Source organism: Chiloscyllium plagiosum, unplaced genomic scaffold (genome assembly GCF_037043375.1).
Source record: "Chiloscyllium plagiosum isolate Xiang-an unplaced genomic scaffold, Cpla_swu_hap1 HiC_scaffold_4, whole genome shotgun sequence".
In the NCBI taxonomy this organism is placed as follows: Eukaryota; Metazoa; Chordata; class Chondrichthyes; order Orectolobiformes; family Hemiscylliidae; genus Chiloscyllium; species Chiloscyllium plagiosum.
The window spans coordinates 58,920,913-58,941,843 of NW_028270142.1; the positions used below are offsets into that span (position 1 = coordinate 58,920,913).

The 20,931-nt window shown below is 41.9% G+C and overlaps 1 long non-coding RNA gene across 1 annotated transcript in view; it reads right to left on the minus strand.

Annotated features, from left to right (window-relative positions):
* Positions 1 to 217: 217 nt before the first annotated feature.
* LOC148150153 (uncharacterized) overlaps positions 218 to 20,931 on the minus strand; it is a 57,442-nt gene continuing 36,728 nt past the window's right edge. The window contains exon 3 of the long non-coding RNA XR_015756842.1: positions 218 to 614. This is a non-coding gene — a long non-coding RNA (uncharacterized LOC148150153). The remainder of the gene's footprint in view (positions 615 to 20,931) is intronic.

A 20,931-nucleotide genomic window follows, 5' to 3' on the forward strand; every position in this document is an offset into this window, starting at 1 on the left:
GCTTCACTAAACGAATATGGGTCTACACAGGAACTTTAGAAGGTTGTGCAATTTTAATCAAGGTGGGATGTGTGCTGGTCAACAACTCACTATAAAACACCAAATTCACACATATAAAACTAGAAGTATTCTTGGTAATATTGCTTAACATATTCATGTAACATTTCTATGTCTGTTATTTTAAAAGGTGAGTTCACACAGTTAAATAAACTCATTCATGTCTCCATTAAAACAATGGTTTGAGCAATGTGATTTAGTGTTTTTCCATTATCATTAGCAACAGTAATCATTAGCTTATATTAACTGAATTTAGCTCATAACCTTTTCAACCTGTAATAGGTACTTGTAAATACCAAATGTAAAAAGTTAATTATTCTGTATTTTTGTAAATAGCAGACTTCTGTGCTGTGCAGCCTGGAGCGTCACTTCCATTTTCCTTTAGGCCCATTACCTTCCTTACTTCCAGCACACTCTCAGCCGGTCACCTGATTGCTCTGTGGTTAGGACAGGACACAGGTAGTAAAAACCACTTCCATAAAAGATGGACAGGTGATGAGTTCAGAGCACATTGGCTCTCTCCAGTATTGGCTTGATTATGGACTTGTCCCTCAAATCTGAAACAAACACAGGGAGAGCTTTATTTCAGTTCACCATGTTCCATAAAACTTACCCTGCCCTGATTATAGTGCCCCCATATTTATACAACTAATTCTCATCCAATTAGCACTTAATATGTCTATCATCAGTGTCCTCATTATATTCAGTCTTAGACATTCCTTCCAATCTTATTAGTTTATAACAACTAAAAGACCCACATTGAACAGCATTACAGCCCACTGCTATGCTTACTGTGCCATTGTGCCCATGTCCAAAAATAGACCATGACTGGCAGAATACACTTCAAACTCTTCCAGCCACACTTTCCATTCCATGCTGACAGTACTGGCACTGCCCAGTGGATCAAATGTCTCAATGTCCCAATCTGTAGACATATCGGATCGAGCAGTAGATTAAAGAGGTTAACCTCAGAAGCATACACAATGCTGCTGTCATCATGATGTCCAGATCAAAGAGATGTAGAGGGATAGGAAACATTGTTTTGTGCAGGGGAGATCGTGCCTTACCAACTTAATAGAGTTCTTCGAGTAAGTGACCAAGTTGATAGATGAAGGAAGGGCTGTTGATGTCATATACATGGACTTTAGTAAGGCATTTGATGTGGTAGACTAATGGAGAAATTGAAGTCACATGGTGTGTAGGGTGCTCTAGCTAGGTGGTTAAAGAACTGGTTGAGCAACAGGAGGCAGAAAGTAGTAGTTGAAGGAAGTTTCTCGAAATGGAGAAACGTGACCAATGGTGTTCCACAGGGGTCAGTATTGGGGCCACTGTTGTTTGTAATGTACATAAATGATCTGGAAAAGGGCACTGTTGGTATGATCAGCAAGTTTGCAGATGACATGAAAATTGGTGGAGTAGCAGAAAGCATAACGGACTGTCAGAGAATACAGGAGGATATAGATAGACTGGAGAGTTGGGCGGAAAAGTGGCGGATGGTTTTCAATCCAGACAAACGTGAGGTGATGCATTTAGGCAAGACTAATTCTAGAGCGAATTATACAATGAATGGAAGAGCCTTGGGAAAAGTTGATGGGCAGAGAGATCTGGGAGTGCAGGTCCATTCTACCCTGAAGTTTGCTGCACAGGTGGATAGAGTGGTCAAGAAGGCATATAGTATGCTTGCCTTCATCGGACAGGGTATTGAGTATAAGAGCTGGCAAGTCATATTAAAATTGTACAAGACACTGGTTCGGCCGCATTTAGAGTACTGTGTACAGTTCTGGTCGCCACAGTCCAAAAGGATGTGGACGCTTTGGAGAGGGTGCAGAGAAGGTTTACGAGGATGTTGCCTGGTGTGGAAGGTGCTAGCTATGAAGAGAGGTTGAGTAGGTTAGGTTTATTTTCATTAGAAAAAAGGAGATTGAGGGGGGACCTGATTGAGGTTTAAAAAATCATGAGGGGTATAGACAGGGTGGATAGAGACAAGCTTTTTCCCAGAGTGAAGGATTCAATAACGAGAGGTCACGCTTTCACGGTGAGAAGTGGAAATTTTAAGGGGGATACATGCGGCAAGTACTTCACACAGAGGGTGGTGGGCGTTTGGAACGCTTTGCCAGCAGAGGTGGTAGAGGCAGGCACGGTACATTCATTTAAGATGTGTCCGGACAGATGCATGATTAGGTGGGAAGCAGAGGGATACAGATGCTTAGGAATTCACTGACAGGTTTAGACAGTACATTTGGATCGGCTCAGGCTTGGAGGGCTAAAGGGCCTGTTCCTGGGCTGTAAATTTTCTTTGTTCTCTTTCTTTGTTCTAATAGGGAGCAGATGCTCTAACCTTGTGAGGGGAACGTAGGAAAAGATCTAGCTGTAAATTACAAGCTTTTGCATGGACTCTAGAAAAATACTTGTGAAAGACTAAATGGTCCCAAACTCAAAATACACAATAAAATATTAACACAATCCAAAATCCCTCTTACATGTTCCAAGTTTAATGTCTTATTGTCTTTGGTCCAGTAGTGGTGGTCATTCTTCTAAGTTGCCACAGCATCTCATATTTGGGAATGTACCAGTACAGAGAAGATAATTTAAGGATGTAAAAATAGTACTTGCATGTGATAGCAGATATGACTTGGTAAGTATTTCACAGGAAGTGAACACTCAAAGCCCTGGTTTTAATCAGATTTCCTTAACTCAATCATTATAAATGGTCTTTGGCTAACAAACTAAAATAATGAACACTCTATGCTTCTGCATAACAGGAAATCATATCACGTAACTAAAATAGTTGCTACTTAATCTTCAATTTTCTGCTGAGATTGAGTCAAGGTTTGTCACACAGATGACTCTGGAAGACTGGAGGTTGGCTAACGTAGTGCCATTTATTTAAGAAAATTGGTAAGGAAAAGCCAGGGAGCTATAAACCAGTGAGCCTGACATCATTAGTGGGCAAGTTGTTGGAGGGAATCCTGAGGGACAGGATTGACGTGTATTTGGAAATGTAAGGACTGATCGAGGATAGTCAATATGACAGTGTGTGTGGGAAGTCATGTCTCAGTCACATCACTGAGTTTTTGAATAAGTAACAAATAGGATTGATGAGGGTAGAGCAGTGAACGGGATCTATATGGACTTCAGTAAGGTGTTCAACAAGGGAGACTGGTTACCAAGGGAGACTGGTTACCAAGGTTACATAAGTTAGTAAGTTTGTAGATGACACCAAAATTGGATGTGTAATGGACAGCGAAGAAGGTTACCTCAGATTACAACAGGATCTTGATCAGATGGGCCAATGGGCTGAAGAGTGACAGATGGAGTTTAATTTAGATAAATGTGAGGTGCTGCATTTTGGAAAGCAAATCAGGGCAGGACTTAGACACCTCTTGGTAAGGTCCTAAGGAGTGTTGCTAAACAAAAAGACTTTGGACTGCAGGTTCATAGCTCCTTGAAAGTGGAGTCGCAGGTAGATAGGATAGTGAAGAAGGCATTTGGTATGCTTTCCTTTATTGGTCAGAATATTGAGTACAGGGGTTGGCAGGTTGTGTTGCGGCTGTACGGGACATTGGTTAGGCACTTTTGGAATATTGTGTGCAATTCCGGTCTCCTTCCTATCAGAAGGATGTTATGAAACTTGAAAGGGTTCAGAAAAGACTTACAAGGAAGTTGCCTGGGTTAGAGGGCTTGAGCTATAGGGAGAGGTTGAATAGGCTGGTGCTGTTTTCCCTGGAGCATCAGAGGCTGAGGGGGTGACCTAATAGAGGTTTATAAAATCATGAGGGGCATGGATAGGGTAAATAGACAAGGTCAAGATTAGAGTGGTGCTGGAAAAGCACAGCAAGTCAGGTAGCATCCAAGGAGCAGGGAAATCGACGTTATGGGCAATAGCCCTTCATCAGGAATGAGGCTGGGAGCCTCTGGGGTTCTCTCCACTCCGGAAGCTCCCTGCCTCATTCCTGATTAAGGCTTTTTGCCTGAAACGTCAATTTTCCTGCTCCTCGGATGCTGCCTGACTTGCTGTGCTTTTCTAGCACCACTCTAATCTTGGCTCTGATTTCCAGCATCTGCAGTCCTCACTTTTGTCTAAGTAGACCAGGTCTTTTCCCTGGGGTGGGGGAGTCCAGAACTAGAGAGGATAGGTTTAGGGTGAGAGGGGAAAAACTTAAAAGAGACCTAAGGGGCAACTGTTTCACGCAGTGGGTGGTGTGTGAACGGAATGAGCTGCCAGAGGAAGTGGTTGAGGCTGAATGATTACAACATTTAAAAGGCATCTGGATGGATAAATGAATAGGAAGTGTTTGAGGGACTTGGGCTAAGTGCTAGCAAATGGGATTAGATTAGGTTAGGATATCTGGTCAGCATGGATGAGTTGGACTGAAGGGTCTGTTTCCATGCTGTACATCTCTATGACTCCAAGAAGGAACAACACAAAAGAGTAGTCACTGAATGACAAGGTACCAGGAAGTTTAGAGGCATAGAGGTACGCTGGAGGTGGCAGGATAGGTTAATAGGGTAGTTAAGAAGGCATAATGGACATTTGCCTTTATCACTAGTGACATAGGTTGTAAGAGCAGGGAGATCATGTGGGAGCTGTACAAAACTTTAGTAAGGCCATAGCTGGAATCCTGTGTACTGTCCTGGTCCCTGTACTATAGGAAGGATGTGATTGCAATGGAGGGGATGCAGAGAAGATTCACCAGGATGTTGGCTAAGATGGAGCAGTTTAGCTGTGAAGCGAGGCTGGATAAACCTGGATTGTTTTCTATGGAGCAGAGAAGGTGAAGTGAGGACCAGACAGAGATTATAAGGGGCATAAATAAGGTGAATAGAAAGCAGCTTTTCTCCTTAGTCAAAGAGTCAATAGCAAGGGGACATAATTTTAAAGTGAAAGGCAGGAGGTTTAGAGGGGATTTGAAGAAAAACCTTTTCTCTCAGAGGGTGGCAGAAGTGTGAAATGTACTGCCTCGTGGAGTAGTTGAGGTGGGAAATCTCAAATCTTTTAAAATGGATGAAGTGTCACAACATTCAAGACTACAGACTTTGTGTGGGAAAGAGGGACTAGCTTAGATAGTAGTATATTTTTAATAGTACAAGCTCAAATGACTGAGGTATCCCTCCTGTGCTATATCATTGTAGGATTCTATGATAATCATTTATTTTTTGAAATTTTGTTGATCTTATTTTCTGCCTTAGTTTCAATTTTATCATTCTTTAATTTTATAGTTGTGCTGTTTTGAATACAGTAGTCATGATTTGGAGATGCTGGGGTGGACAAAGTTACAAATCACACAACACTGGGTTATAATCCAACAAGTTTATTTGGAATCACTAGTTTTCACAGCACTGCTCCTTCACCACCTCATAAAAGCAGTGCTCCAAAAGCTAGTCCTTCCAAGTAAACCTGTTGGACTATAACCTGGTGCTGTGTGATTTTTAACTCGTTTTGACTAGGAATGGCTCAATTACGCCAAGTTGGCCTGTTAAATCTTTCTGGGACAATGTTCTCCCAGTCTTTTTTTAGTGAATCTTTTATTTCAGCTGTCAAATTCACATTGTTGAAAAGGCGTGGTATATAAATACATAGAGAAAGGCAGATAGCTTGCTACATAGTGTTAGCAAAAGATATGGATAGAGCAGCTAAAACCTGGTCAGTGGCAATCATTTGACAGCTCTTGCAGAGGCAGCTCTGATGATTGAGGAGTTAATTTCCCATCACAGTTAATTTTTCTTCTTAGGGTTCTGAGAAGAACTGGAGGGACAAAGTGGAAGGAACAGAAGACAATCAAAAAATTTAGAGTATTGTTCAATTAAGGTTGCAACATTACAGGAATGATATGGAGGCTTTGGAGAGGGTGCAGAAGTGATTTACCAGGATGTTGCTTGGATTAGAGGGTACGAGTTATAACGAGAGGCTGGATAAACTAGGGTTGTTTTCTCTGGACTGGCAGAGGCTGAGGGGTGACCTGATCGAAATTTATAAAATTATGAGAGGCATAGATAGGGTTGACACTGAATCTTTTTCCCAGAATTAAAATATCTAATACTAGAGGGCATGCATTTAAGGCAAGAAGGGAAAGTTCAAAGGAGATGTGAGGGGCAGGTTTTTACACAGAGAGTGTTAGGTACCTGGAACGCACTGCCATGGGTGGCGATGGAGGCAGATATGATGGAGAATTTAAGGGGCTTTTAGATAAGCACATGAATATGCAAGGAATGGAAGGATATGGACCCTGGGCAGACCATAGCTTGATTTGATGTCACGTTTGGCACAATCTGGAGGGCCAAAGGACCTGTTCCAGTACAGTTCTATGTTCAAATTTAGACTAAGCTGAGGTTACCTTGTTTCAGAACCGTTGAAGCTTCTGCTGCAGGCTTGTGTTTACTTTAGCAGACAATAACAACAGTTTCTTTTATTATTCAATACTTTTTGTTAGATGAGCTAATACTTTGAAAGAGACTTGCAGTGATGTTATTAGGTCAGTTAAATTATAGCACTGTGTCTAAGGATATAAGGGTAGACATTTAACACTGAGATGAGGAGAAAATTCTTCACTCAGAGAGTGAAGCTGTGAAGTTCTCTCCCACAGAAAGGGCATGAGGCCTAAAAATTGTTTTCAAGAAGGAGTTAGATATAGATTAAAGCTAAAGGGGTCATCGGGTTTGGGGAGAAAGCAGAACAGGGCATTGAGTTGGATGATCAGCCATTATCATATTCAATGTTGGAACAGACTTGAAGAGCTGAATGGTCTACTCTTGCTCCTAGTTGCTATGTGCAATCAGCATACAGGGATATTTAGTGTTTATTCTCTCCATTTGTCCTCCATTGGTGCCTGGTTCAGTGTGAGATGAGCAGCTGAAGTTTCTTTGACAAGAGCAAACAGGAGCAAAGAAGAGTCTTCCTCATCTTGTCCCTCGGTGCACTGATGCAGAGGAGTTGAGAATACTAGTACACATTGCAAATATGTGATATGAATATAAAATTGTAAGTATCAATGAAACACAACTGTGGCAAACTGGAGGTGAAGCAATATGATCAGCCAAGATCTTATTGAAAATCAGAGCAAGCTTGAGTAAAAATTGTCTACCCCTCTTCCTAATTTGTGTGGTCATATATATATATTTGTGGGTGTGTTGGTACAGAGATGGCATGGATATTACGGAGGGTATGGGCATGAATGAGCATGGGAAACCTGGGTATGGGGTGATGATAGGGTGTGAACAATGAGGACTAGGAGGTATAGCAGATTTTTAAACAACTGGGATGAAGTCTTGAAGAACAAACGTGGCCTCCGAACTGTGTTACCTCGATTGGCCTGATTCTATCTCCCCTCAAAAGGAAAATTCCAGATACCTTCAAACTGATGCAAGTCTGCTGAGTTGGAAAGTTTTCTGACTTGAAAAATCCACCTCAGGAGTGAAAGTCTGGCCCAAGGTATTTTTTTAGCAATCTTTAATTTAGGTCATAAACTTATTGCATTTTCATCACTGCTAATTAATTCATTTACATTTGTTCATATGTCATCAACAACTGGATGGCAACAACTATTTATATAGGATTCTCAAGAATTTGACAGAAGATAGACTTATTTATAAATTCAATTATTAATATGATATCTACACTGGACTTAACTAATTCATTCTCTTAAGTATGCTGATAGTCCAAGATAAGAATGTGTCAGGATAACTCCAACCTATTTATTTATTCCCTTGGTGTTAAATTATGCACAGTCCTTTTGCACTTCATTCGTTTCTTGCTGCTTAAGACTAATTGGACACTTGTACAGTTAGGTTATGCAGTCTTAACTTGCATAATAGTGTGACTGTCAAAGAATAATTAATCATGTAGCAGCTAATCACACTGCTTATGTAAATAATTCATTCATTACCACTTGAATCTGCTCCCAGGGAAAACAGAAATTAAAAATGTTTAAAGTGTTCTTACAATTCTACAATAAAATGAAATTAATTAAAATCAAAATGAGTATAATAATCTTTTTTTAAAAACACACTACTTCATGACTCAATTACTCCCCATGTGGTTAAATTCTCCATTCAGAAAGTTTGTGTTCCATTATATTGTTGTATAAGAGAGGGTTAATTGACATCATGAGATAAGGTCCACCAATCAGTTGTGGTCAAGCTGTCCAGTTTTCTCAAAGGTTTTTCTTACCCCTGTCTTGCAAGGAACCATAATGTATTTATTTCAATGTAACTTACTATTAAGTAAAATGTAATAAACATAAACGGTTTATCAAAACTGAATCAATCTTCTGGCAGAGACTCATGTCGGCATCCTTCCCCATTTGGTATTAGCAAGTTGGACTGAAACTAAGAAGAAGGATTGGTGTTATTGAATCCACTAAAGGCATTACAAATTTATCAGATGATGCTTGAGGTGTTTACCTAAGGATTCATTTAGCCTCACCATTACAATGAAAACATATAAGATTCTTAGGGGTCTTGAAAGGATACATTCAGTGAGGATTTTCCAACTGCGCAAGAATTAGGACCAGAGGGCATAATCCCAGTGTAAGGGGTCGCCCGTTTAAAACACGAGGAGGAATTTGACTTTGAGTGTGAGCAGCAGCTAAGGTAAGACAGTTTGTTTTAAAATTACTTACCGGTAGCGGGCAGCGGTGTTTTTTTTTTCTCTTCACAGAAAGAGCGGGAGCAGCAGGGAGAAGTGACGAAGACCAGAGGGGCAGCCGGGTAGGAAAGCAGTGAGTATAAATACTCACCCTTCGACGCCAACGGTCACTTTGAGTGTGAGCAGCAGCTAAGGTAAGACAGTTTGTTTTAAAATTACTTACCGGTAGCGGGCAGCGGTGTTTTTTTTTCTCTTCACAGAAAGAGCGGGAGCAGCAGGGGGAAGTGACGAAGACCAGAGGGGCAGCCGGGTAGGTTTTTCTTCCCTTTAAAAGCACGCAGGAGAAGAACCCGAGGCACTACAGAGGTAGTGTCTCCCACCCGCCCTCCTCCTCTAACCTAAATAATAAGACCCGTTGTGGTAAGTAGGTAAGTGCTGCATTTTGCTTGTTGTATTCTTTAGACCCAGTTTTTTTAAAAAAAGGTTACTTTCAGAGGGATGGCAGTGAAGGCAGTGCAATGTTCCTCTTGCAACATGTTTGAGGTGAGGGATGCCATGGACGTCCCTGCTGATTACACTTGCAGGAAGTGCACCCATCTCCAGCTCCTCCAAGACCGTGTTAGGGAACTGGAGCTGGAGTTGGATGAACTTAGGATCATTCGGGAGGCAGAGGGGGTCATAGATCGGAGCTTTAGGGAAGTAGTAACTCCAAAGATGGCAGATAGATGGGTGACAGTGAGGGGGACTGGGAGGAAGCAGCCAGTGCAGGGACCCCCTGCGGCCGTTCCCCTCAAGAACAAGTATACCGTTTTGGATACTTGTGGGGGGGACGACTTACCAGGGGTAAGTAACGGGGCTCAGGCCTCTGGCACGGAGCCTGTCCCCGTTACTCAGAAGGAAAGGGTGGAGAAGAGCAGAGCAATAGTAATTGGGGACTCGATAGTACGGGGCACAGATAGGCGGTTTTGTGGGAATGAGAGAGACTCACGTTTGGTATGTTGCCTCCCAGGTGCAAGGGTACGTGATGTCTCTGATCGTGTTTTCCGGGTCCTTAAGGGGGAGGGGGAGCAGCCCGAAGTCGTGGTCCACATTGGCACCAATGACATAGGTAGGAGGAGAGCTGAGGATGTTAGGCAGGCTTTCAGGGAGCTAGGTTGGAAGCTCAAAGTTAGAACGAACAGAGTTGTTGTCTCTGGTTTGTTACCCGTGCCACGTGATAGAGAGTCGAGGAATAGGGAGAGAGAACAGTTAAATGCGTGGCTACAGGGATGGTGCAGGAGGGAGGGATTCCGGTATTTGGATAACTGGGGTTCTTTCTGGGGAAGGTGGGACCTCTATAAACAGGATGGTCTGCACCTGAACCTGAGGGGCACCAGTATCCTTGGTGGGAGGTTTGCTAGTGCTCTTGGGGGGGGTTTAAACTAACTCTGCAGGGACATGGGAACCCAGACTGTAGCTTTAGGGTGCAGGACCTGGAGTGTAGGGAGGTTAGGAACATGGCATCAATTTCAAAGGAGGGTGCCTGTAAACAGGAAAGTGGCTTGAAGTGTGTATACTTCAATGCAAGAAGTATACGAAATAAGGTAGGTGAACTTGCAGCGTGGGTTGGTACCTGGGACTTCGATGTTGTGGCTATTACGGAGACATGGGTAGAACAGGGACAGGACTGGCTGTTGCAGGTCCCAGGGTTTAAATGTTTTAGTAGGGTCAGAGGTGGGGGTAAAAGAGGGGGAGGTGTGGCATTGCTTGTCAAAGATAGTATTACAGCTGTGGAAAGGACGATGGATGAAGACTCGCCATCTGAGGTAGTTTGGGCTGAGGTTAGGAATAGGAAAGGTGAGCTCACCCTGTTAGGAGTTTTTTACAGGCCTCCTAATAGTCCTAGAAACGTAGAAGAAAGGATTGCGAGGATGATTCAAGAGAAGAGTGAAAGTAATAGGGTGGTTGTTATGGGGGACTTTAACTTTCCTGATATTGATTGGGAAAGCTATAGCTCAAGTTCGTTAGATGGGTCAGTGTTTGTCCAATGTGTGCAGGAGGGTTTCCTGACACAATATGTCGATAGGCCAACAAGAGGTGAGGCCATACTGGATTTGGTTCTGGGTAATGAACCAGGCCAGGTGTTAGAATTAGAGGTAGGTGAGCACTTTGGGGACAGTGACCACAATTCGGTGACTTTTACTCTAGTGATGGAGAGGGATAAGTGTGCACTACAGGGCAAGAGTTATAGCTGGGGGCAGGGAAATTATGATGCGGTGAGGCATGACTTAGGATGTGTGGCTTGGAAAAGTAAGCTTCAAGGCAAGGGCATAATTGATATGTGGAGCTTGTTCAAGGAGCAACTATTGAGTGTCCTTGATAAGTAAGTACCCGTCAGGCAGGGAGGAAAGGGTCGTGTGAGGGAGCCGTGGTTTAATAAGGAATTGGAATCCCTTGTTAAATGGAAGAGGGCGGCCTATGTAAAGATGAGGCGTGAAGGTTCAATTGGGGCGATTGAGAGTTATAAGGTAGCCAGGAAGGACCTGAAGAGAGAGCTAAGAGCAGCAAGGAGGGGACATGAAAGGTCCTTAGTTGGTAGGATTAGGGAAAATCCTAAGGCTTTCTATAGGTATGTCAGGAATAAAAGAATGACTAGGGTAGGAATAGGTCCAGTCAAGGATAATAGTGGGGAGTTGCGTGTGGAGGCTGAAGAGATTGGGGAGACACTGAATGAATACTTTTCGTCGGTATTCAATCAGGAACTGGACATTGTTGTCAATGTGAATACTGAGTCACAATCAAGTAGAATGGATGGCTTTGAGGTATGTAGAGAAGAGGTGTTGGAAATTCTGGAAAGGGTGAAAATAGATAAGTCCCCAGGGCCTGATGGCATTTATCCTAGGATTCTCTGGGAAGCAAGGGAGGAGATTGCAGAGCCATTGGCCTTGATTTTTATGCCCTCGTTGTCTACAGGAGTAGTGCCAGAAGATTGGAGGCTAGCAAATGTGGTTCCCTTGTTCAAGAAGGGGAGTAGGGATAACCCTAGTAACTATAGGCCGGTAAGTCTCACTTCTGTTGTGGGCAAAATCTTAGAGAGAATTGTAAGGGATAGGATTTATGAACATCTGGATAGGAATAATGTGATCAAGGATAGTCAGCATGGTTTTGTGAAGGGCAGGTCGTGCCTCACAAACCTTACTGAATTCTTTGAGAAGGCGACTAAGGAGGTGGACGAGGGGAAAGCGGTAGATGTGGTGTATATGGATTTTAGTAAGGCGTTTGATAAGGTTCCCCATGGTAGACTACTGCAAAAAATACGGAGGTATGGCATTGAGGGTGAGTTGTAGGTTTGGATTAGGAGTTGGCTGGCCGGAAGAAGACAGAGGGTAGTAGTTGATGGTAAAGGTTCATCTTGGAGTGCCGTCACTAGCGGTGTTCCGCAAGGATCTGTTTTGGGACCATTGCTGTTTGTCATTTTTATAAATGACCTGGAGGAGGGGTTAGAAGGTTGGGTGAGCAAGTTTGAGGATGATACCAAAGTCGGAGGAGTTGTAGACAGTGAGGAAGGACGTGGCAGGTTACAGCGGAATATAGATAAGCTGCAGAACTGGGCAGAAAGGTGGCAAATGGAGTTCAATATAGCCAAGTGTGAGGTGATTCACTTTGGTAAGAGTAACAAAAAGATGGGGTACTGGGCTAATGGTCGGATACTTGGTAGTGTGGATGAGCAGAGGGATCTTGGTGTCCATGTACACAGATCTTTGAAAGTTGCCACCCAGGTAAATAGTGCGTTGAAGAAGGCATATGGCGTACTGGCTTTTATTGGTAGAGGAATTGAGTTCCGGAGCGCTGCGGTCATGTTGCAGTTGTATAAGACTCTGGTGCGGCCACATCTGGAATATTGTGTGCAGTTTTGGTCGCCATACTATAGGAAGGATGTGGAGGCACTGGAACGGGTGCAGAGGAGGTTTACCAGGATGTTGCCTGGTATGGTAGAAAGATCGTATGAGGAAAGGCTGAGGCACTTGGGGTTGTTTTCATTGGAGAAAAGAAGGTGTAGGGGTGACTTGATAGAGGTGTACAAGATGATTAGGGGTTTAGATAGGGTCGACAGTGAGAATCTTTTTCCACGTATGGAGTCAGCTATTACAAGGGGGCATAGCTTTAAATTAAGGGGGGGTAGATATAAGACAGATGTTAGGGGTAGGTTCTTTACTCAGCGAGTCGTCAGTTCATGGAATGCCCTGCCAGTAGCAGTGGTGGACTCTCCCTCATTATGGGCAGTGAAGCGGGCATTGGATAGGCATATGGAGGATAGTGGGCTAGTGTAGGTTAGGTGGGCTTGGATCAGCGCAACATCGAGGGCCGAAGGGCCTGTACTGCGCTGTATTCTTCTATGTTCTATGTTCTTCTCTCAGAAGTTAGTGAATCTGTGGAATTCTTTACTGCAGAGTGCTGCCAAGCTGAGTTACTAAGAATATTCAAGGCTGAGATAGATCAATTTTTAAACAATAAGGAAATCAAGGAATATGAGGGAAAGGGCCAAAAGTAGGGTAAGAATTACATGATCAGCCATCAGCTCATTTAATGGCAGAACAGACTCCAGGGGCTGAACGGCCTACTCTTGTTTTTTTAGGCTTATGGTCATATGTTGGCTACACTGGTACAGTATGGTGATAATGGTAGGCTTCTCATTATCATTTCAATAATATATGATTAATTTGAGACATGACATGTATTTGCATGTAGTAACAGTGTCTACCATTTACAAGATACACCACAGTAATTTACCAAATCTCCTTAAACTATCGAGAAAGACAAGGGCAGCAAATACACATGGGAACAATACCACCTGCAATTTCTTGTTCAAGTTCTATCCATCCTGACTTGAAAGTATATCACTGTAGCTTCATTGTCACTTGAACAAAAATCCACAGAACTCTCTGTGTAATTGCATTGTACATGCATATATATTACATAACTGCAATGTATCAAGAAGGTAGTTCACTATCACCTTCTCAAAGGCAATCAGAGACGGGAAATAAATATTGGACTGGGTGTGATATTCACAGTCATTATATGGATGTTTTTAAAACTCAGAACCATGATGACAGCGGGAATATGATCATAAAAAAATAGGAGCATGACTCAGCAATTCATTTCCCACAATACAAAATGATCATGACTAATCTGATTGTTATTTTAACTCTATTCTCTTTTCTGTCCCCATCACCTTGTCAGTCAAAACTCTGCCTAATTCAGCCTTGAATATATTCAATGACCCAACTGAAATATCAACTATGCTTGAATATTCTGGTCCTCCCTAGGTTAAATGTAAACATCACTATTTGGATACAGAACTAGCTCAAAGGTAGAAGACAGAGGGTGGTGGTTCTTCAGACTGGAGGCCTGTGACCAGTGGAGTGCCACAAGGATTGGTGCTGGGTCCTCTACTTTTTGTCATTTACATAAATGATTTGGATGTGCGCATAAGAGGTACAGTTAGTAAGTTTGCAGATGACACCAAAATTGGAGGTGTTGTGGACAGCGAAGAGGGTTACGTCAGATTACAACAGGATCTTGATCAGATGGGCCAATGGGCTGAGAAGTGGCAGATGGAGTTTAATTCAGATAAATGCCAGGTGCTGTATTTTGGGAAAGCAAATCTTAGCAGGACTTATACACTTAATGGCGAGGTCCTAGGGAGTGTTGCTGAACAAAGAGACCTTGGAGTGCAGGTTCATAGCTCCTTGAAAATGGAGTCGCAGGTAGATAGGATAGTGAGGAAGGCATTTGGTATGCCTTCCTTTATTGGTCAGAGTATTGAGTACAGGAGTTGGGAGGTCATGTTGCGGCTGAACAGGACATTGGTTAGGCCACTGTTGGAATATTGCATGCAATTCTGGTCTCCTTCCTGTTGGAAAGATGTTGTGAAACTTGAAAGGGTTCAGAAAAGATTTACAAAGATGTTGCCAGGGTTGGGGGATTTGAGCTATAGGGAGAGGCTGAACAGGCTGGGGCTGTTTTCCCTGGAGCGTCGGAGGCTGAGGGGTGACCTTATAGAGGTTTACAAAATTATGAGGGGCATGGAAAGGGTAAATAGGCAAAGTCTTTTCCCTGGGGTCAGGGAGTGTGGAACTAGAGGGCATAGGTTTAGGGTGAGAGGGGAAAGATATAAAAGAGACCTAAGGGGTAACCTTTTCACGCAGATGGTGATACGTGTATGGAATGAGCTGCCAGAGGAAGTGGTGGAGGCTGGTACAATTGCAATATTTAAGAGGCATTTGGATGGGTATATGAATAGGAAGGGTTTGGAGGGATATGGGCCAGTTGCTGGCAGGTCGGACTAGATTGGGTTGGGCTATCTGGTCGGCATGGACAAGTTGGACTGAAGGGTCTGTTTCCATGCTGTACATCTCTATGACTCTATCTTTCTGTAATTGCTACCGTATATTCCTCTAGTTCTTTTGACATTTTCTTTTGTCCTTTTGCAACTAGAAATTACTATCTAAAAATGAGGAGTTATCGATTTGAAAGAGATAAAATGATAGCCTCTGCATCTGAAATATTCCAGAACACAATGTTCAACATACTTCAAAGGAAGGATAGAATAACGTGCAATGTGGATGATATTCTGATACATAGTTCCACAGTCACCAGACCTGAATATCATACAGCAGGTGCTGTGATCGATGAAATTATCTCCCATTTTGCACTCTTTCAATTTCTGCCTTCAGCTTTTCCATTTGAAGACTGAAATAATTGTGTCAGAGAGGTTCTGAAAACATTGCTGGATGCAGGCCTTACGCTTAAGAATGGTGTGATTTTGCAAGATGATTGCACATTTTAATGGACCACAATTTATAAATGAACAACTTAAGAATTTGACAAGGAATGTCAATTACCGTCATCGAATGCAAGCATTACCAATTCCTCAGTCAATTATTAATCTGAGACCAAGAACAAGAAACTGCTGTTAAGAAAACAACAGCTGAGATCATATTTCATGGAACTATCACAAGATAGTATAAGAAGAAACAGAGAGCCTTGGTATCCTACTGCAATATATGATTTGAACATATGGACAACCGAAAGATGCAGGGATTTTTATTCCACTGGTATCAGTTCATTACAAACATGAAGGGAAATTAAGGTTAAACGAGGTATTTAAATGGAATTAAGCTTATGATTTACATCTGACTAAGGAAATCCTTCATCTGTCTGATCCTTCTGTCTACCAGGCCTCCCTCCCAAAAGCATTTTTTTCTCCAGGTTCTTCTCAGAAAAGAAACTCTCAGGTCAGCTGACCCAGCTGCTCTGTTTTGCCCTTCTCCATCATCAATAACTTCTGGAGATCCCAGCACAAATGGTCCAATTGCCCTCCCTCACCATTGCCACCTGCTGCTGGAAGCTCTGATACATTTGAAAAGAAAAATACAACTATGGACATTATACTCTGACCTTGAAGAATGGCAGATACCCACCAAAAACTCTACAAATACCCAAGAAATTCATACTCAAGTGGACAGAAAGTGTAATTAATTGTGCACCTCAGAAGCAAATCTGAATAAGATGAGGGATAGTAGTAAAACCAAAACAGGGGCTTACCCTTTGCCTTTGAGGCTTTTAAGGGAGATGGGTAACGTAGAAATAATGGGAACAAAGATTTGGGAAGATGAAGATATTGTTTTTTGTTAAAGTTTAAAAGATCATAATGTAATGACATCAGACCACATGATGAGACATAGAACGTTGGAAACATGTAGAAGACACTCTTAAGCTCATGTAGAATTGTAATGACGTGAACAAAGTCTATAAATAAATGCACTTGTCAATACAAACAATGGTAGTCATTTGACAGAGGGTTATAAGTCTTTGGAACTCAATAAAAGACAGTGAAGCAGAGTATTTCAATATTTTTAAAGCAGAGGCAGATAGATTCTTGGAAAGCAAGGGGATGAATGGTTATCACAAGGAGGTGGAAATGTGGCATTAGCGATGTGGATGACACAGATGTCCTGTGTCATTACGACTGTGTGCAGTTCTCTCCTCTCAGATAAACAGTACCTGCACAACAAGGAAGGGTCTGCTTTTAAATTAACATGTTGCCTTTACAGAGTAATCTGTTAAATAAGCCATACTCTAAGAAGAATGCATAATCACATACAAAATAAGAGTTACGTTATAGGGAGGTTAAATGAGAACTCTCAATCATTTCTGATATAATTGATTGATCTTGCAAAGTTTTATAATGATTTTCAAATTGAGCTAATATAAACGATTCTGAAAAGCAAGGAATGTCGCATAAACTTCTGGAGATATTATTTGTACCAATTAGATTGAACAGACAATCATAATATCCTAACTGTTCAATGCTTGTGGATAAGATTTATCACACTAGTTAATATCACTAGTAGATAACCATTTGCATGTAGCCATTGACTTTTCCAACCTTGCTGGGTTGTGAGAAAGAATCAAACATTAGAAGAGAAAGAAAGACTTGCACTGTAGAGTGCTTCTCATGACTACCAGGTGTCTCGCAGCCAATGAGGTACTTTTTGAAGGGTAGTCACTGTTGTTATTGAGAAGGCACAGCAGCCAATAAGCACACAACATGCTCTCAAAAGCAACAATACAATAATGACCAAACAATGTTTCTGAGATGTTGACTGAGGGCTAAATATTGGCCAGAACACACTGCTCTTCTTTGAAATAATGCCAGGGAATATTTTACAACCACATGAGCAAACACATGTGTTCTATCCAAAAGGCAATGACTCTGACAATGCAGCTCTCCATCAGTACTGTACAGGAGTGTCAGTATAGATTTTTATGCACAAGCCCTGAATTGGGACCTGAACCCAGAACTTTGTGACTCAGGCGAGACATGCTTCCTCTGATCCCAAGCTGACATTTGTGGATTCAAGGTGCCTGGAAATGTTAGAGGGTCAAGTTGCCTATGGTGGGATGCATAGGGCTAGGGTGCTGCCACTCCTAGGATAAGGCTTTGTATTCCTGGATTACTCTGTTGACCTAGAGTACAATGTTTGTGAATCCCATTCTCAGCACAAAGCGACAGATACATGAGTGAGGGCCATTAATGAAAAAAAAAATCACCAATGAAAAACAAACAACATAAAAACAATATGTAAGGAATATGAGCTGTGAGCAGGCCCTTTATTTTCACTCCCATTGATAATTGTGTTGTTGCAATTGTAATCCTGGTCAGTACATGAAGAATTGTAGATTCAGACCTATTAGTGGAAATCAGATCAATCAAAGACACTAATACATAGGTTTCTCATAAGATATTAGTTAGACTAACATGCAGCACTCATTCCTCACAACACTCGTCACTACTTGCAGTCTGAACCTTCAACACTCGGCTTTTATCTTCCTCACTGGGATTTAAAGGCAGGACATCATGTAAAGTCCAGCAGATGTTATTTTTACTGCCTCATGGCCTGTCTGAACTCTTACAGGGTTCAGGGCAGGCATCATTTGGCATGTTTGATATTGGAACATTTGAAGTCCTTTTAAGTGGCCATCTAATGGCTGCTTAAAGGCCTCAATTCAGTATTTAACTCTTAGCAGGGGTAAACCCTATTCCATGAAGAATGCTCGGCTGTTTCAATTACATGTGCTGGTGGGTGATGGGTTGACGTCCTTTGCTGTCCCCACTGGAGGCTCTTGCACTCCCTTTAATATGTCCCCCGTCTCTTGAACTTGGACCCAGTCAAATGCTGGGATGCCAGACCTCAAATTAGCCTGAGTCCCTTAGTGTGGTGAGATTGCCTATAGTCCTGGATGGTGCTACTGGGACAACACAGCTGCTAGATCTCTGATTGGCTAGCGGGTTTCTAACCTGAAACTTGCTGCTGAGGAAGAGACTGAAGTTTCTCCTAAAACAATTAAAGCGAACCCCAGTATTAAATTGCTTTAGGGCAGCCACTGGGATCAGAAATGACAATTTAGCTGGTGAGTAAGTGAAGTGTTTTGGGAACTGGGACCATCCTGTAAAATACAGGTCCTGATTCAAGGAGATCAAAAATGAGCACTTCTCTTTAAGGAAACGTTCAAAAGGTAGAACTGCACGGGATGGTTAAAATGAGGACATCTTGACCATGCAACCCCAGCCAATCAGACTTACTTGTGTGTTAGTTTTGTACAGAGTCTAAGTAATTCAACAAAATATGTATCAGTACAATTGTAAAAGCAATTTAAAAAAGGCAAGGGATATTGCTGATGTTGGAAATCTGAAATATAAACAGAAAATTCTGGATATACTCAGAAGTTCAGTAATATTTGTTCAGAGACAAATAGAAACAACATCTCAGGTTCATGGTCTTTCAACAGGACTGGGAAAAGTTCGAGGTGTGACAGGTTTTACGCAAGTACAGAACAATGAACAGCTGGGCTAAGACCTAGAGGAAATTTCTGTGGTAAGGTAGAAGGCAGAAGAGGTTATAATGTGCAAAAGAGATAATGATGCAAGGCAAAATGGGATAAGTAGTGAAATGAAAGATTGGTCTGGAGAGGTGTGAATGGGATAAGCAGCATCATTGATAGAATCAGGGACTAATGTGATGATCTGAATTTTGTAGGGTCTGAAAGGCTGTAAAAGGAAGAAGATATAGAAAATCAGAGAATATTGAATTCAATAATATTCATCAATTGGAGAAAGATTCAGGCTGTCTACCTGCGTCTCTCAGCCCAGTTATGTCCCCTGCCTCAACGTATCTGCTGTTAAAGCCTTCTTTTGTCAAAACCATACTTTTGTCATATCCAAATTTGTCTATTCAACTGTCCTCATGCGTTATCTCCCATCCTTCACTCTGTAAATTTGAGGTGATCTAAAATCTTTTGTTGCCCAAATTTTGGTTCACACCAGGTTCCATTCACCCATCACCCTGAGCTTGTGGGCATAGACTGGTTTCCCATCCAGCAAGGCCTTAGTTTTCAAATTCTGATTCCTGTGCTCTAATCCCTCCATGACCTTTTCTCACTCAAGCTCAGTAACCTCTTTCAGCCCACCAAACATTCTGTGTTCTTCCAACTCTGACATCTTTCACATCCCTATTCACTTCCTTATACTTCACATATGAGGAGAGATTGAGCCAGTTAGGACTGGAACGACTGAGTTTAGAAGAATGAGGAGGTTCTTATATAAACCTATGAAATTCTAACAAGGCTAGACAGGTTAGATGCAGGAAGGATGTTCCCAATGGTGGGGAAGTCCAAAACCAGGGATCATAGTTTAAGGATAAGGGGTAAACATTTTAGGACTGAGATCAGGAGAAATGTCTTCACCTGGAGAGTAGTGATCCTGTGGAATTCACTGCCATAGAAAATGGTTGAGTCCAAAATATTATATATTTTCAAAAAGGAGGTAGACATATCTCTGTGGCTTAAGGGATATAGAGGGGTAGGTGGGATTGAGGCACAGAGCTCAATGATCATTCAGGCTTGAGGGGTCAAAATGGCCTGCTCCTATCTTCTATATTTCAATGTTTCTAGTAGTGATGTTACTTTCAGCTACAATAGGCCTAATGGCCTGGATTTAACCTCTCTAACCCTCTCTGTTCCTCTCCTTGTTTTAGAAACTGTCTTTAAAATCTGTCTCTTTGACCAAGCTGTTGGTTATCTCCATTAATATCTCTTTAAGTTGCTCCAAGTAAAACCTTCATCTGAAACTGCTCCTCTGAAGCAGCTTGTGATGCTTTAGGCCAATAAGGGCATCATGTGAATTATTGTTGTCATGGAACTGAAAGATGAATGAACTGTTAGCTTTCAAGGTTTGACTTTGTCTTCTGTGCAAGCAAGTGTAAGAAAGGTTCAAGATACTCCTATTCAGTCATAAGAGCACAACTGCAAACTTGGGTAGGATTGGGCTTTGTGCAACTGCTAAGGGAAAAGAAGAAGTTGAGTTTCATGAAAGCAAATTAGCAAAGTATAAAGTTTTGAGATTCCACTTTAAATGAGAGGAAATGGTGAGAACAAGAGCAGAAATAAGCGCAAAATCGCTAAAGGCGAAGCCATCAGATATAAGATATTAGTCTGAGCAACTTTAGGAAAATGCACCATTGAGAAATTCAAAGAAAGTACTTCTGTGTGCTTGCAATATTAGGATGTAGTGGTATATTGTGTTACTGTACTGTGAACAGAGGACATATAATGAAAATCATTACTGTCTATAGAGGGGAATCATCAACAAAAGTGGAAGAATAAAGTAAGCTATTATATTGCAGAAGAAACAATCTCCAACTTGATAGAGTTGGCGGATGAGCCATCAGACAGAGCAGAGAAAGGCG